This window comes from Triturus cristatus, chromosome 3_2, assembly GCF_964204655.1.
Source record: "Triturus cristatus chromosome 3_2, aTriCri1.1, whole genome shotgun sequence".
Classification (NCBI taxonomy): domain Eukaryota; kingdom Metazoa; phylum Chordata; class Amphibia; order Caudata; family Salamandridae; genus Triturus; species Triturus cristatus.
In genome coordinates this window covers 781,273,745-781,290,571 of record NC_140584.1, presented here as the reverse complement: position 1 = coordinate 781,290,571, position 16,827 = coordinate 781,273,745, and the positions used below count along the sequence as shown (strand labels likewise).

At 44.7% G+C, this 16,827-nt stretch overlaps 1 long non-coding RNA gene across 1 annotated transcript in view; it reads right to left on the bottom strand.

The window, feature by feature from the left end:
- LOC146858119 (uncharacterized) overlaps positions 1-16,827 on the bottom strand; it is a 129,674-nt gene that overhangs the window by 36,084 nt on the left and 76,763 nt on the right. Inside the window, exon 2 of the long non-coding RNA XR_014979655.1 lies at positions 7,411-7,490. This is a non-coding gene — a long non-coding RNA (uncharacterized LOC146858119). The remainder of the gene's footprint in view (positions 1-7,410; positions 7,491-16,827) is intronic.

Below are 16,827 nucleotides of genomic sequence, written 5' to 3'. Positions count from 1 at the left end.
TGAGTTTCTCCTTGGGGAGGGTGGGGACATTTAAAAACAGAAGCAATCGGAGGAAAGTAAAGGGTTTTCCTTTCCTCCGATGTCTCTTTTCAACATTCCTGCCGCACGATCGTGCATGTGGCGCGATCGTGTAGCAGGAATGCCCACTAGACCCCAGGGCTAAAAAATAAATACAAAATTTAACTAAAAGGATTGGTTGTTGGGTTGGGGCCCCTTGGTCAAGGGTCACTGCCCTTTGGGGAGCAATTTATTTGGCTGTTTCTGGGGGCAGATCGGCCCAAACAATTAAATAATTTCATTGTGTGCCCACTAGGCCACCAGGGTTTTTAAAAAAACATCTGTTTGTGGGGAGCAGCCCCTTAGGCAAGGGTCTCTCCCTCTTGGGGAGCATTCATTTTGGCCGCTTCTGTCCCCCCCGCGGGGCAGATAATTTTTTTCTTTGTTTTGTTTTTGTGCCCCATTTGTCCACCAGGGATTTCTTTTTTTATGTTGGGGAGAGGCCCATTGGGCAAGGGTTGCTCCCCTTTAAGAGGGTGAATTATTTGTCTGTTTCTACCCCCTTAGGGGCAGATCGTCCTTATGTTTTTAGGCCCATCTGCCCCCAAGGGGGGCAGAAGTCATTAGACAGCTGGGTTTTTTAAAGTTGGTGTTGGGGAGTGGCCCCTTGGGTAAGGTTCACTCCCCTTTTACAGGGTGAATATTTTGGCTGTCTCTGACCCGCCTTGGGGGCAGATTGGCCTTAGGCTTTTAGGCCCCTCTACCCCCAGCTTGGCTGGTGAATTGTGTGTGGACTGGTGCTTTATTTGCATATGTGATTGTAATGTTTTATTTCTCCATTTTATTCTAGTGCAAAGTTTTTGATTCTTGGTTGTGGTTTCGGCAGTGGTTGATCTGCAGTTTTGGGTAGTTGCATTTATTTGGTAAGAAAAACATTTTTGTTGTGTTTACTCCAATGAGTATTATTGTTAGGCATGAATGAATGTTTTGTTAGTGGTTTCATAATAGCAACATATTTAGTTAAGTGTTTTGAGCGTGAAATACACGTGATGTGTTTTGCTTTGTTTTATGTGAGTGGTATCGTTTTGGAGTATATAGGACTTTGTGAAAAAGCCACATTTTTGTATTACTTATTTTACAAAGTTTTTGTTGTTGTTGACTTGTTGGATTGTGGCTAGCCGCAGAAATACTGCTCAGAAGGTGGTTGGTATGCTTTTTGAATCTTCCTCTGAACATGATTATGAGACTGACAGTGTGTTTAAGGGAGAGGAGGAAGTGCAAGATTCTGGCAGTGAGTTTTCTGTCCACAAGCAATAATCTGATAATGAAGCTACTCCCAGTGCAGACTAAGCTACTCTCAGTGTGGAGGAAGTGCCTGTTTTTGAGACGGACACTAATGTGTTGATTGTGCAGCAAGCAGCATCTGGATTGCAGCCTGGGGCTGCAAGGCTTCCCATTGGAAGTGCTGGACTCTGGGTTGATCCAACCATGGTGCAGACGGTTTTGCCTGCCTTTAGTGGTGATGCAGGGTGCAGAGTGAATTGTGATTTAGTTTTTGGCCATACAGTTTTTTCGGTTGCTTATGGATGATGTATTTTTGGCTGAGATTGTAACCCCTGCCATACACTACTGAAGAAGTGTATGGCAGGGGTTATATAAGTGCCATGGGCCCAGATGGAGAAAGAGGGACCACAAGCAAAGTTAGCATCACTCCTGGATGGGACAAGGAAGTGGATTACATTCTTCAAGAAGAACACCACCGGTATCAATATTGCGATAGGCGATATTAAGAGTCTGTTAAGCAACCTAGTTGGGGAACAGACTAATATGGTGTTTATCAAAGCCCCATTCCAGCAATAAAGCTACCAGAGACCCAGCATGAAAGGGCAGCATTTAATTCATACTGGCACCCGATATGGTCCACCCTGAGGGAAATTTTCCATGACCGCCCAGATGTACAGGGGCTAATGGCAAAGACCACAAAGCCAGAAGAAAGCATAAGCGAGTTCCTGAATAGAATGAGGGAATGATGGGGACAGGAAACAGGACAGCTGTGGACCGGCACTGGTCCACAAGCCTATGTTGGTGAAACCAGCAGAGAATATAGAAAGAGAATTGGTGAACATAAGTCTAACATCAGACTTAAGAAACACTCTGCCCCCCTGGTCAATCATTGGTTAGAGACAGCTCATGTAGAGAGCAATCTGAGATGGTCCATTCTGGAGAAAGTGTAACCACAGGCAGGCAGGGACCTGACTGCCATTATAAGGAAAAGAGAAGTCTTCTGGATCATTCTTCTTAACTCACAAGAGAAAGGGTTAAATTAAATCTGCCCATGGGAGAATGCGATTTTATGATACATCTACTTCAAGGTAATTCCTTACTCCCTAGGACCCCAAACTTACCCAATTGATTGTGCCAGCTTAATTAGTCATTCCTCCGAAAAAGGACTTCCATCTCTGCATGAATTGATCATGTTCTATCATGCCCTGAGGTTTTTTCTTCCCTTTCCTCTCATCACTTCGCCCTTCTTTATATTATCCCCCACTAATCCAGTATTGTGGAGCGGGAACTTGTCTCCTTCCTGGTAGTACTATTTAATAATATTCTACTGGATGGTGGTCGTCCTCCGACTTCATGGGACAGTGCGTCTATAACAGTAATTTTAAAACCGGGGAAACCATCCACTTCATGTGGCTCATATAGGCCAATCTCCATACTAAACATAGATTACAAAATATTTGCTTCAATTCTGGCCAATAGATTAGCTCTTGTTGCCCCCAACATCCTACACCCTGATCAGAAGGGGTTCGTCAAGGGGCGGCAGCTATATGAATTAACCTTTGACTTAATAGGGGCTATTGACTTGGCAGTTTTAGAGTCTCTTCCCCTGGCGGTCCTTACCTTGGATGCCACCAAGGCCTTCGACAGAGTCAATTGGTTGTATCTGTCGGAAGCCCTGGCAAAGTTCATTGTGGGAGCAGGGTTTCGCCGGGCAATTGGTCTTTTATATCAGAACCCAAGTGCCTGTGTACTGGTCAATGGCAATTTATCCGATCCCTTTAATATCACGAGGGGTACACGGCAGGGCTGCCCCCTCTCCCCGCTTCTTTTTGATCTATACGCTGAACCATTTGCCCAAAGTCTGAGGGATAATGTTAATATCAAGGCGTTTGCGTACAGGGGTTGGGAGAGAAAAGTGGCCCTGTACGCTGATGATATTCTCATCTTTACATCTGACGCCCATATGGTCCTCCCGGAAATTTTTAAGCTAGCCCCGGAATTTGGAGAAGTGTCTGGGTATGAGATTAATGCCACAAAAACCGAGATGATGACCTGGGTTATGGACCAGAGTTTGTGTATTGTGGGTATTCGGCCAGGAAAGAAGATGAGATATCTGGACCTTGATATTGTAGAGGATATAGACCAGATTGTCAATACTAATTTTTCCAGGGTAGTTAAGGACTGCCGTAAGCTACTTCAGTCTTGGCTCCATCTTCCATTGTCATTATTAGGAAGGGCTAACTTGGTCAAGATGTCTGTCTTGCCAAAGATTTCTTTTCTTTTTAACACTATCCCCCTGTATTTTGATTCAATTTCTATTAAAACATTTCAGGCAGAGATTAACACATTTATCTGGAATAAACATCTTCCAAGAATTTCGTGGAAAAAGTTAAGGAGGCGTAGGGAAAAGGAGGGGTTGGCTGCCCCGGACATCCAGGTGTATGCCTGGGCGTTCCAGTTATCTCATGCCAGGATGTTGTTAAAGAATCCATTAGAGTATGGGGTGGGAACTCTATACACCACTTTGCTTATTGGAGAGGGGGTTAGCCAGTTTGGATTCCTTTTAAAATTTGGTGATCCCAAGTTTTAAAAAAAAAATTAAATTGAAGATTCTACTGGGAATGGCAAGGACTTTGGCCCAGATATTAAAATCTATTAAAATAGGGTACTATGGCTGCAGGACTCCCTTATGGGATCTGCCTGATAATCCGCCCTGGTTGGGAGATTCACTTGCAGTACCTATCAGAGAGGCAGGGATGGAGGTTTGGGGAGACCTATTTGTTGAGGGGGAATTGCTTTCCTGGGAGTGTTTGAGTAGGAAGATTGGCCCAGGCCTAGCTAGGCTAAAATATCTGCAGATGTCCAGCTGGTCTCGATCTTACACTGCACAGCCCTCTCGAAGAAGTAAGTTCCCATTAGGTGGTCACAGTACCCTCATATCTTTGTTGATAGACAAACCCCCTGCTAAGAAGGAGATTTCGTCTTGGTATAACTTGATTTTGGAGGAGATGGATGGGGTATTCTTGTTACCAGATGAGCTTTGGGGGCCAGATATAAGCAACACTAACTTGCAAGAGCTATGGAGTACATCATGTAGAATGTTGTGGGATGTTGTGAAACCGGCGGGGTTGCACAGTAACCACCTCTATACTATCCACAGAGCCTACTACTCTCCCCTCTGACTTTCTAAATTTATTCAGGGGAATATGGTGGTGTGTGCTAGATGTGGTCTCTTGGCTGCCTCGGACATCCACATGTTTTATGAGTGCCCTCTTTTGTCTCAGTTCTGGGAAGCCATTTGCAAGATCCTGTCGTCTTCAGTAGACTTCAACATAATATTAGATCCCCAGTTGGTGATTTTCGGAATCTTAGAGGGGGTTTCCACATTGGCGAAGAAGTTAGTCTTCGATGCTATACTACTTGCTAGAAGGGAGATATGCAGGAAGTGGAAGGACTCTTCACCCCCTTCTATCAATGAATGGTTTGCTTCTGCCCTGCAGGTCTCCAAGCTGGACTTGGCCAGAGTAGGGAATCCAGATAAAAGATCTTTTTGGCGCCTCCTGAAATGGGATCATTGAGAGACTGGAGGTTTTTTTTTTTGGTTTTTTTTCCCCCCAGGTCCAATGATTAAGCCATTTATCCCATTCCCGGGTATAAGCCGTGCTTTGATACTTCTTTCAGTATTCTGGCTGAACTCCTGAATCCCTCTTAAGGTTATGGTATGGTGATCGCAGGTATGTCAAGCCCTATCGCTGTGGGACGAGGTCCTCGCTCTATGTCTGTCCCTTCCAGTTTGTATGTACTGAGGCAGCATATCGCTTGTTAACCTATTGATTGCACATATAAAACCTTGGTGGCATATGAGGACAAAAAAAAAAAATCCAGTATTGTGAGAATCATTTGGTTTTCTTTCCCCCTTCTTGAACTTTATTGATCTTCCTTTGAACTGATGTATCCGTAGTTTTCCCCCATCCCCTCCCGCTGCGTCAATTGTTTATAAAATAATGTTTCCCCTGTCTAAAATGGCCACCGTGAAACACTGTTCATCCAACTGCCTAGTGCAGTCCTATTTCTATTACTGTCTTTCTGACGTTTAGGGAGTGGCTTGACCCACTCGATCGTGAATGGCTGCCGTATTCTGTTTCACCCTTATATACTCGCAGAGCGCCGCCCTGGTTGCTCAGCTGATTTGGCACCGAGCAGGAGTTTTGTTCCCTGCAGGAGGACCATGATATCCCATTTTGGGTGAGTCTCACTTGTAATTCTTCCTCCCGAAAGAGGCCTCATGATAGAGCCGATATTATTGCTGTCAGAATCCTCCGAGCTAACCACACGTCCGTATCAAAGGGCACTTTCCTTATAACCTATGTTCTGCCTTAACTTTCTGTGGGACGTTATGATTTTGCGCTTCCCTTTCTCTTATTCTGAACGTTGACACAGACTTACCAGCTGTTTTTTTCAATCTACGCTTGATTTGGGGACACATGTAAACCATGTGGTGTCTCTTTAGTTTAGATCATTTACACTCACCCGCTATATGAGTATGTACGTTTCTTACGCACATTGTATAGAAACGAATAGGGATATATATGTTTTTTTATCCCGTGTCCTCTAGTAGTCTAGCGCAGCACATTTGTGTGATGCCTCTTCTTAACCCCCGGATGTCCACCCGCTTTGGACATCGCGATATCCCATTTTGACATATTTTTTTCCATGACTATCTCATATTTCACCCCCACGGAGATGCTCGGTGTCTCTATATTTGGTTCAATTACCCAGTTGCTTATCTGGGTGGCTTTTTTCACTCTCCCCGAGTTATTTCTTATTTGTTTACTTTGTTCGTTTTTATTATCTCCATAGATGTATTCTGTACTCTCCTGAGTAAGCGTCATTGTAGAGCTACTCTCTTGGAGATTGGATCAACTCCAAAAATTATCCTTTCGCATTTGAACTACAATTCAAGTGGAGTCGGATGACCGTCTTGTTTGCTTACCCCTCAGCTGTATCTGTTCAAGTTTCTCGATAAGCTCAATACCATTGTGTTGGATCTCGGGATTGGTCTGTCTACCCCTGAGACCTTTGTTCTTCTACGTTCTCACTTCATATCCTTTATTCCTCCAGACCCTGTTTGTCGAGCCTTTTTTCCACTCACTCCTTTACTGCTGTTGACTTAGATGCCCTCAATTCAGATGTATTTTGTATTTGTATTGTGTAATTTTCTTAAATCTACTATTTTCACCATATTCAGTTCTTTTTTGCACTATGGGAATATCAAGTAAATTCTTTGTTAACCTGCAAGCCCTTCATCGGTGGAATTCTTTGGATTTTCCCTGTATGCTTCTGTCTATCTCTGCCTATTTTCCTTGTGCACATCCCTCCCTTTGATTTAAACGAGTCTATCCTATCTAAAATGACCTTCATCATCTCGCTGCAAACGTTTAATTCTCCCTCTCACATGTTTTATATCCAAGAAATGTACCCCCCCTGAGTTATGTTGTTATTATTTATGTTGTATGATATTTATTGTTTACTTCATTTCATTATCCTTCTAGACGCATCTATTCTTGTGTCCCACATTTGATTTGACCGCCCTGATGATGGTGTGACCCATATCGGGTTAGACACCGAAACGCGCGTTGGCGCTGGAGAACCTCATGCCTCCGTTTGTTTCCACCTTCTATAACTAGAAGACACATGAACGACTCCTGACTACTAATTGAGGTCAGAGGTTTGCTATTGGTGTTCCGGGCACTTTTGGAGCATTATATTTTGGGTTAAAGGTTGTTTCAAAGTGACAATGTTGAAACATGGAGCAGTGCCATTTTATTTTAATAATTTTACATATTACGTGTTGGATTTATATGCAACAAACTACGAGTGTTGGGCGCCATATGTTCAATGTATATAATATTCCTATATAGGCGGGTATTATGCATAGTTTTGAATTGCATTTTTAATCATTCATGCTTTTTAAAATTACGGTAAAACATACAGAGTGATTATTAGCACCATGCTAAATACATATTTTTGTTTTACGTGTAACAGCATGTGTATATCAAAGCATAGCTTGATAGTATGTCTTCTGTGTTTATCATAGCCTTAAGTGAAAAGGACACTATATACACTTACTTGATGTTGGCGCCAATCAGATTGACAAAGGCTTCTGTGAAGCTGAAATGCGTCTCTTGTATGTCCGGGTTGAGGGTGACCTGAAAAAATAAAAGAAGCCATATCCTTAACATACATTTATATATTACCTACTGGCCGTTGCCTGTAGGTAGTTATAGTTAGGACCTAGTTACCATAGGAAAATCGTAACATTCTTTTCCCAATAACTTTGGCGCCGGATGACGAATCTTCGTGAAATTTTCAAAACTGGTGGGGCTCTCTAGTCAGCTCCTATCCTGAAAGTTTTGGGGTGATTCGTCAAGCAGGGGCCGAGTATAAATGGGGGTCCCAAAATGCGTTTTCTCCATGTTATTTCCCATAGGAAATTTTGGAACAGGCTACAGTCCGAACTGCTGAACGGAATTACACCAAATTTTGCAAAAAGGTAGCCCTTGTTCCCTTCTTTTTAAATGGTGTAAATCCGTTCAGTAGTTCCTGAGAAATTCAAAAAATAGAGGTCAAATAATCAATTTCCCATAGGAAACTTTAGACACGGTTATAGCAAAAACTGCTGAACCGAATTACACCAAATTTGGCAAAAAAGGTACTGCTTGGCTCAGAAAGCTACCTTTTAAAAAATTGTATAAATCCGTTCAGTAGTTTTTGAGAAATTAAGAAATAAAAATAGTGATATCTATGACCGCGGACGATCCGCGCACCCTCCCGATTTACGAGCTTCATGCTAATTGGCTGTCAACACTCCAAACCAGGAAGTGTTGGTAGCCATCTTGTGCCTCGGTAGAACCGAGGCACAAGAAAACAGAAAAAGAAATGCGAAAAACAAGAAAAGGTGGCAGGGTAGAAACACCCTGATCCCCTAGGCCTTCTCAGGGGGTCCTACAAGGACACCCAGGGCCAAAAAAAGCATTTGTTTTTTTCAAATCTGCGAGATTCGCGCACCCAGCGCGAATTTCAGCTGAAATTAAAAAGAGTTAATTTCCCAACTTAAAACGCGCCACAAGGCGTGTTTGCACACATGTCACCTCAGGCCCCGCCCCCTTCCTTCACCACTGTGCAAACGCACCCCATAATGAGTTGTAAGTTGGGGAATTAATTACCCTTGAATACTGAGGGTCCCTGGGGGCCAACTAGCCCACCAGATACCTCCAATATGCGCCATGGAGCTGTGTTGCAGAGAGGTGTTCAGAGGCCAAGCCTGTTTTTACACTTCTCTGCAATGCAGCCCTGTGGCGCTTACTGGAGGTACCTGGTGAGCTAGTTGGACCCCAGGGACCCTCAGGATTCAATGGGACTTTATTGTCCAGCTTAAAACGCGCCACGGGTGTGTTTGCACAGTGGTGAAGGGAGGGGGCGGGGCCTGAGGTGACATGTGTGCAAACACGCCCTGTGGTGCATTTTAAGTTGGGGAATTAATTCCTCTTCAATTCTGAGGGTCCCTGGGGGCCAACTAGCCCACCAGATACCTCCAGTATGCGCCATGGAGCTGTGTTGCAGAGAGGTGTTCAGAGGCCAAGCCTGTTTTTACACCTCTCTGCAATGCAGCCCTGTGGCGCTTACTGGAGGTACCTGGTGAGCTAGTTGGACCCCAGGGACCCTCAGGATTCAATGGGACTTTATTGTCCAGCTTAAAACGCGCCACGGGTGTGTTTGCACAGTGGTGAAGGGAGGGGGCGGGGCCTGAGGTGACATGTGTGCAAACACGCCCTGTGGTGCATTTTAAGTTGGGGAATTAATTCCTCTTCAATTCTGAGGGTTCCTGGGGGCCAACTAGCCCACCACTTAACTCCAGTAAGAGCCACTGCCCTGCGTTGCAGAGAGGTGGCCCAGGCCATGCCCCTTTTTACACCACTCTGCAACGCAGCTCTGTGGTGCTTACTGGAGGTAAGTGGTGGGCTAGTTGGCCCCCAGGGGCCCTAAGGACTCACGGGGACTTAATCCCCCAATTTACAACGCACCAAGGGGTACGTTTGCGAAGTGGTGCAGGGAGGGGGCGTGGCCTGATGTCACAAGTGTGCAAACGTGCCCTGTGGCGCGTTTTAAGTTGGGGAATTAAGTCCCCTTGAATCCTGAGGGTCCCTGGGGGCCAAATAGGCCACCAGGTACCTCCACTAAGCGCCACAGGCCTGCGTTGGAGAGAGGTGGTCCAGGCCATGCCCCTTTTTACACCACTGTGCAACGCAGCTCTGTGACGCTTACTGGAGGTACCTAGTGGGCTAGTTGGACCCCAGGGACGTGCAGGATTCAAGGGGACTTAATTTCCCAACTTAAAACGGCCACAGGGCTTGTTTGCACACATGTTACCTCAGGACCCCCCTCCCTTCACCACTGTGCAAAAGCGCCCCCTGGCACGTTTTAAGAGGTAGTTTTAATCCCCCTGCCCTATTATGTACTAGGGAGGAGGTCATGCTAATCACATGGGTACCCCAACGCATAGTGTTCCCTAGTGTATGTAGGTGTTTTCACTGTATTCTAAGTGTCTTTTAGCATAGCATTGGCTCTAGGCCTGGTTAGTCAGAGTCAGTTACCACCAGTACCCGTCTGAAAAAGTTGTGGGTACAGGATGATTTTGCAACAAGGCCTCTTTCTGCTCCTCTGTTGGTTCTTTCTGGACATGTTTAGCTTCTCCTGCACTTTTCTTTGTCTTTGTGGATTTCTGTTGCCTCTTTCTGCATTTCTTTTTTTCTTCTTTCTTTTGCTTTTAGAAATTAACTTTAAAAACCATAGGTTTCAGGCACATTATAGTAAGAAATTAGCATTTAAAAAAACCTTAGAAATTCACTGAAAAAATCATAGGTTTTAGGGAAAGTTATAGTTAGTTGGACATTTCACTTACAAAACCATAGAAATTCCCCTGTTATAGTTAGTTCAGCTAACTATAACTCGCGCCCCCGCAATGCACTGCTGATGACATATTACATCACTCATGACATGGTCAGTGACATCACTGATGACATCACTGATAACATCTCAAATGACATCACTGATGACATCACTGATGACATCATCCAGTGACTGTGTGTTTCTGTAAAGTTTAAATATGTTTAATATATATAGGGAAAGGCGTATTGAAGAATGAGTGGGTGTATATGTGTCTGATGGATGATTTAGTAGGTGCGTGACTGAGTCTATAAATGAGTGATTAAACGTATCTTACTGAATGCATGGGTTGGGGAGTAAACTGTGTGAATGTCTGTATCCATCTGTCTGTTGGTGTGTAAGCAGCTGCATGGGATTGTGATTAGCTACATTAGTGTCTATATGAGTTATTGATTGTTTGTTTGAGTATCTGTATGGGTGCCTGAGTGTTTGTGTGGGTGGGGTGTGTGTGACTCTGTGCATAGATGTGTGAGTGGGTGAATCACTGGGTGCATGGTTTCAAGAATGCATCTGCGATGGACTGCATGGGTGGGTGAGTGTCTGTATGGGTGTGTTAGTGAGTGAATGTATAGCTCAGTAGTACATGTGCGAGTAACTACATATGTAAAAGGCAGTATATCTGTGTGGTAGAGTATTTAAATGGCTATAAGTGAGAGTGTGTGATTGTAAGAGTGGCTGTATGGATGAGTGTGTGCTTGTAGCAGTGATTGTATAAGAGCGTAAGAATGTGCTAGTATTTGTATGTGTAAGTGAGCTGGTGTGTGAATAACTGTATAGGTGAGTAAATGGGTGTGTGATTATTTATTTGCATGACTTACTAGATGTGTGAGTACCTCTATGGATGATTAGCGATGTGTGAGTGTTTATATAGGTGTATAAGTGCATATGATAGTCCTGTACTAAGTGACCATAAGTATGAGTGACTGTACGGATGAATGAGTGGATGTGTGTGTAGACCCAAGAATCAGTGAGTGGGTATGTAGTTATTGGTATTGGAGTGTCAATGGTTTTGAGGGTGTGAGAAGATGCATCAATTTATCACATGGATGATGTCATCATTGATGTCATCAGTGATGTCACTGACCATGTCATGAGTGATGTAATATGTGACGTCATCAGCAGTGCATTGCGGGGGCGCGAGTTATAGTTAGCCTAACTAACTATAACGGGGGAATTTCTATGGTTTTGTACGAGTGAAATGTCATGGTCAGTGACATCACTCATGACATCACTGATGACATCTCAAATGACATCACTGATGACATAATCCAGTGAATGTGTGTTTTTCTGAAAATTACATATGTTTTATATATGTATATCTCAAGGTCGATGGAAGAATAAATGGGTATATAAGTGTCTAAATTGGCCTGGGCTACAATTCCGTTCCGCTCGTGGAAATTGCGATAATTTGACATTTTCGAGTTCTGCGGAGAGCGCGAAAATGTAAAAATTTCCGCAATCCGCATTTTAACGGAAATTTTTTGCTTGCTCACTCTGTAAAATAATGCATTCTCGCGTGCGCGCGATCGCCTTACCTGAATCACCGCGTTCGCCGACAAGTTTTCCCGATCCAGTCGCGTTCTCCACGAGATGTTGGATTGTTGGTAGCCATTTGCGCTGTCTCGTGACAGTTCGCGCCCACAGTAAAGTCATGCGTCGCACGATCACGTCTTTCTTCTCGCGATCATGCACCGCGAGACAAGTGAAAACAAGATGGCCGCGCTCGCGAGCAACCGCATGGTTAAGTTGGTGAGCCGCGACCACGCAGAAAATACCGCGAACTGGCGGGAAAAAAACGTCTGCATCTTTGCGATATTTCCGCATGTTTGCGGAGATTTTCAACATTTTCGCGATAATTTGCGAAAGTGAATTTCACAAATTCCACCCACCCCTAGTCTAAATGGATGATTTGTTTTTGAAAAATTGATTGTATAACTGACTGATTAAGTGTATCTTAGTGAATACATGGCTTAGTGAGTAATGTTTAAATATGTAAATATCTGTATCAGTCTCTCACTTTGTGTATAAGTGGCTGCATGGGTTGGTGAGTAGCTACATGAGTGTCTATATAGGTTATTAGTTGTTTTTTTGAGTATCAGTATGAGTGTCTGTATGGTTCGGTGGGGGGTATTACGTATTGCATAGGTGCATGAATGAGTGACTCACTGTTTGTATGTGTTGAAGACAGCATGTGTGCAGGACTGTATGGATGGATGAGTGTGTGCATGGGTGTGTTAGTGAGTGAATGACTGTCTCAATAGTGTCTTTATGAGTAACTACATATGTTTTAAACTAGTATATGTGACTATTGGTGTATATAAGTGAGTATATGTGAGAGTGAGAGATTGAAAGAGTTCCTGTATGAATAAGTATGTGTTTCTATACATGATTGTTTAAAAGACTAAGTATGTGTAAGTTTCTGTAGAAGTAAGTGTGGTGGTGTGTGTATAACTGTATATGCAAGTAAATGGATGTTTGATTCTTTATTAGCATGAGTGACTATGTGTGTGAATAACTCTATGGATGAGTGGCGTTGTGTAACAGGATGTATGGGTGTATGAGTACATATGATGAGTGGGTACATGTATGATTGACTGTAAAGGACTGTTGGTGAATGAGTGGATGTGTATGTGGATCTTAGAATTACTGAATAGGTTGTTGTAACTGATATTGGTATGTCCATTGTTTTGAAAATGTTAGTTTCTATTTTTGAATGTGTGTATCAAAGGTTATATTAGGGGGAGAGGAGGTCTGCCACTCTATCACAAGGATGATGTCATCAGTGATGTCATGAGTGATGTCACTGACCATGTCATGAGTGATGTAATGTGTGACGTCATCAGCAGTGCATTGCGGGCACGCGAGTTATAGTTCGCTGAACTAACTATAACGGGGGAATTTCAATGGTTTTGTACGAGTGAAAAGTCCAGCTAACTATAACACCCCTGAAACCTATGGTTTTTTCAGTGAATGTCTAAGGTTTTTTAAATGCTAATTCCTAACTATAACGTGCCTGAAACCTATGGTTTTTTCAGTGAATTTCAAAGGTTTTTTAAATGCTAATTTCTAACTATGCCGACAGAGATAGGACATGTGAAGAAAGACGAAAAAACGCACAGAAAGAAAAAAAAGAAATGCAAAAGAAGCAACAGAAGTCCTCAAAGACGAAGAAAAGTGAGGGAAGAAGGATAATGTGCAGAAAGAACAAACAGAAGAGCAGAAAGAAGCCTTGTTGCAAAATAATCCTGTACCCTCAACTTTTTCAGACGGATACTGGTGGTAACTGAGTCTGGCTAACCAGTCCTAGAGCCAGTGCTATGTTAAAAGACACTCAGAATACAGTGAAAACACCTACATACACTAGAGAACACTATGTATTGGGGTCCCCCTGTGATCAGCATGACCTCCTCTGTAAGCCCCTAGTATATAATAGGGCAGGGGATTAAAACTACCTCTTAAAACGCGCCACAGGGCGTGTTTGCACACGTCACCTCAGGCCTTGTCCCCTCACTTCCCCACTGTGTAAACACGCCCTGTGGCCGTTTTAAGTTGGGAGATTAAGTCCCCTTGAATCCTGAGGGTCCCTAGGGTCCAACTAGACCACTAGGTACCTCCAGTAAGCGCCACAGAGCTGCATTGCAGAGTGATGTAAAAAGGGGCACGGCCTAGACCACCTCTCTGTAACACAGCGCAGTGGCGCTTACTGGAAGCACCTGGTGGGCTAGTTGGCCCCCAGGGTCCCTCAGGATTGAAGGGGAATTATTTCCCCAACTTAAAATGCGCCACAGGGCTTTTTTGCACACGTTAATTCAGGCCCCGTCCCCTCCCTTCACCACTGTGTAAACACGCCCTGTGGCCGTTATTAGTTGGGATATTAAGTTCATTTGAATCCTGAGGGTCCCTAGGGTCCAACTAGCCCACTAGGTACCTCCAGTAAGCGCCACAGAGATGCTTTGCAGAGAGGTGTAAAAAGTGGCACGGCCTGGACCACCTCTCTGCAACGCATCTCAGTGGCGCTTACTGGAAGCACCTGGTGGGCTAGTTAGCCCCCAGGGGCCCTCAGGATTGAAGGGGTATTATTTCCCCAACTTAAAACGCGCCATAGGGCGTGTTTGCACACGTCACCTCAGGCCCCGTCCCCTCCCTTCCCCACTGTGTAAACACGCCCTGTGGCTGTTTTTTAAGTTGGGAGATTAAGTCCCCTTGAATCCTGAGAATCCCAAGGGGCAAAATAGCCCACTAGGTATGTCCAGTAAGCGCCATTGCAAAGAGGTGTAAAAAGGGGCACGGCCTGCACCACCTCACTGCAACGCAAAGCAGTGGCGCTTACTGGAAGCACCTGGTGGGCTAGTTGGCCCCCAGGGTCCCACAGGATTGAAAGGGAATTATTTCCCCAACTTAAAACGTGCCACAGGGCGTGTTTGCACACGTCACCTCAGGCCCCGTCCCCTCACTTCACCACTGTGTAAATGTGCCCTGTGGCCGTTCTAAGTTGAGAAATTAAGTCCCCTTGAATCCTAAGGGTCCCTAGGGTCAAACTAGCCCACTAGGTACCTCCAGTAAGCGCCACAGAGCTGCGTTGCATAGAGGTGTAAAAAGGGGCGTGGCCTCAGAACACCTGTCTGCAACGCAGCTCCGGCGCATACTAGAGATACCTGTTGGGCTAGTTGGCCCTCACGGACCCTCAGTATTGAAGGGGAATTAATTCCCCAACTTACAACTTGCCAGGGGGCGCGTTTGCAGAGTGATGCAAGGAGGGGGCGTGGCCTCCGGCGCGATGCCAGTCTTTTATTTATTTTATTAAGAAGGAGGGCTGTGTGGCCCCCCTTCTTTTTCAAATTTACTGGCCCTGTGGATCCCATCCCCCAGGGCCTGCACCCTAATTTTTTTTGTTGAGAAAAATAAACTTGGCCCTCCCAAGGCCTTAATCGGCCCCGGGGACCCCAACCCCTGGGTCATGGCCTTTTTAAAAAAAAAATATTTAGGAGGGGGCTGCATTGCCCCCCTCCTCAGGCCACTTATGGCCCCGGGGACCCCACCCCCCGGGGCCGGCCTTTGTTGTTTATTATTTTTAAAAAATATATATTTATAGAAAAACCTAGGACATGCTGGACAAACCGTATGTACCTATCACCATGACAATTTGAGTGATATTCATTAAAAGGCGACTATGCATAGAATGAATCCACATGGAACGTATTTACACCGCTAGTGAAGCTCTGACGTGTCTGACGCCCTACCGGGCCTAATACCGGCGCCCCCGCCGGTGGGTACTCTCCAAGTAGACACCGTTGTCGTTTATTTATACAAACATGGGTAGCTATTGACGGGCACATTTAATATACACGCACACCAAGCCATTCAAAGGGGATTCGACAAAAATTCGACCAAACTATGCAAGAAACCCCCCTCATGGTTAATAAAACACACATCCACTGCCGGATGTGTGATACTTTTTATTTTACTCTCTGGAAAGGAGACGAACCTCACTTGAGAGTCACAGCGTGCTCCTGGCTGAGCCCAATGCTGTGTTACACCCACCAGTGCCCGCCGAGTGCCTCACACCTCTGTGTTGTATTCCACCAGCTAGTGCGTATGCTATGACACTCTCTAGCCCATGTGCACTGTAACACCACCCCTTGAATATGTCATGCCACACTTGCCCCATCTAACGTGCCTTCCTCGATCCCTATGTTATAACGCACAGCGCTATGCCATACATATTACAATCTGGGATCCATATCTTTGTCACAGTGCATATGCAACGTTACACTCCCCAGCACATATTTTATATTACAACTTTAGAGACTAGTTAGGTTACACAACACTGCCCTGTGCATATTACACTCCAAGGCGCATATCGCATAGCACGCGCTAGTGCCTGTGCTATCTCGTGCTCTCCAATGAATCTGTCATTGCGCACAATGTATTGCATATCATATTTCACGCCCCGGCTCATCTTATATCACACTTTTTGGTGCATAGTTTATACCATATACTATATCTAGTTTTCAATTTCAATCGTGCTCTCAGGACTATGTTCTATATAACACTTCGTCCACCTACCCTTTTCACGGGCATTACATTTTGCGATGGGGGGTGGAGGGTCAGGGGGTGTTTCTGCCAAGTGAGCCCAGAGTCACAGTCACAAACGTCATCTTCTTCCTGAATAAAAGTGAGATTATGCTGCATACTTGTTCATTTTTTAAGTAGTTCGCACAGACACACATTTTAAAAACAATAAAGTTCCTAATACCCACCTTCTTTGAACAGTTAGCTTGCTGCCCCATCCACCTCCTCCCTATCCTCTGTTGTCTGAATCCATGGACTAGCCTCCTCCCTCCTGCCATGCATGGTCTGACGTGCTGCCACTGCCCTCCATTTAGCATGATGTACCAGTCCACTCCTCCTGCCCTCCATTGCCCAATTCTATGGCCCATCATTGACCTCCTGCTTAGTCTCTGTGCTTAGCTTGCTGCCCCTATTCTCCTTCCCCCTGGCGTCCGATGTCTTTGTGCATGCCCCTGCTCCATCCTTTTT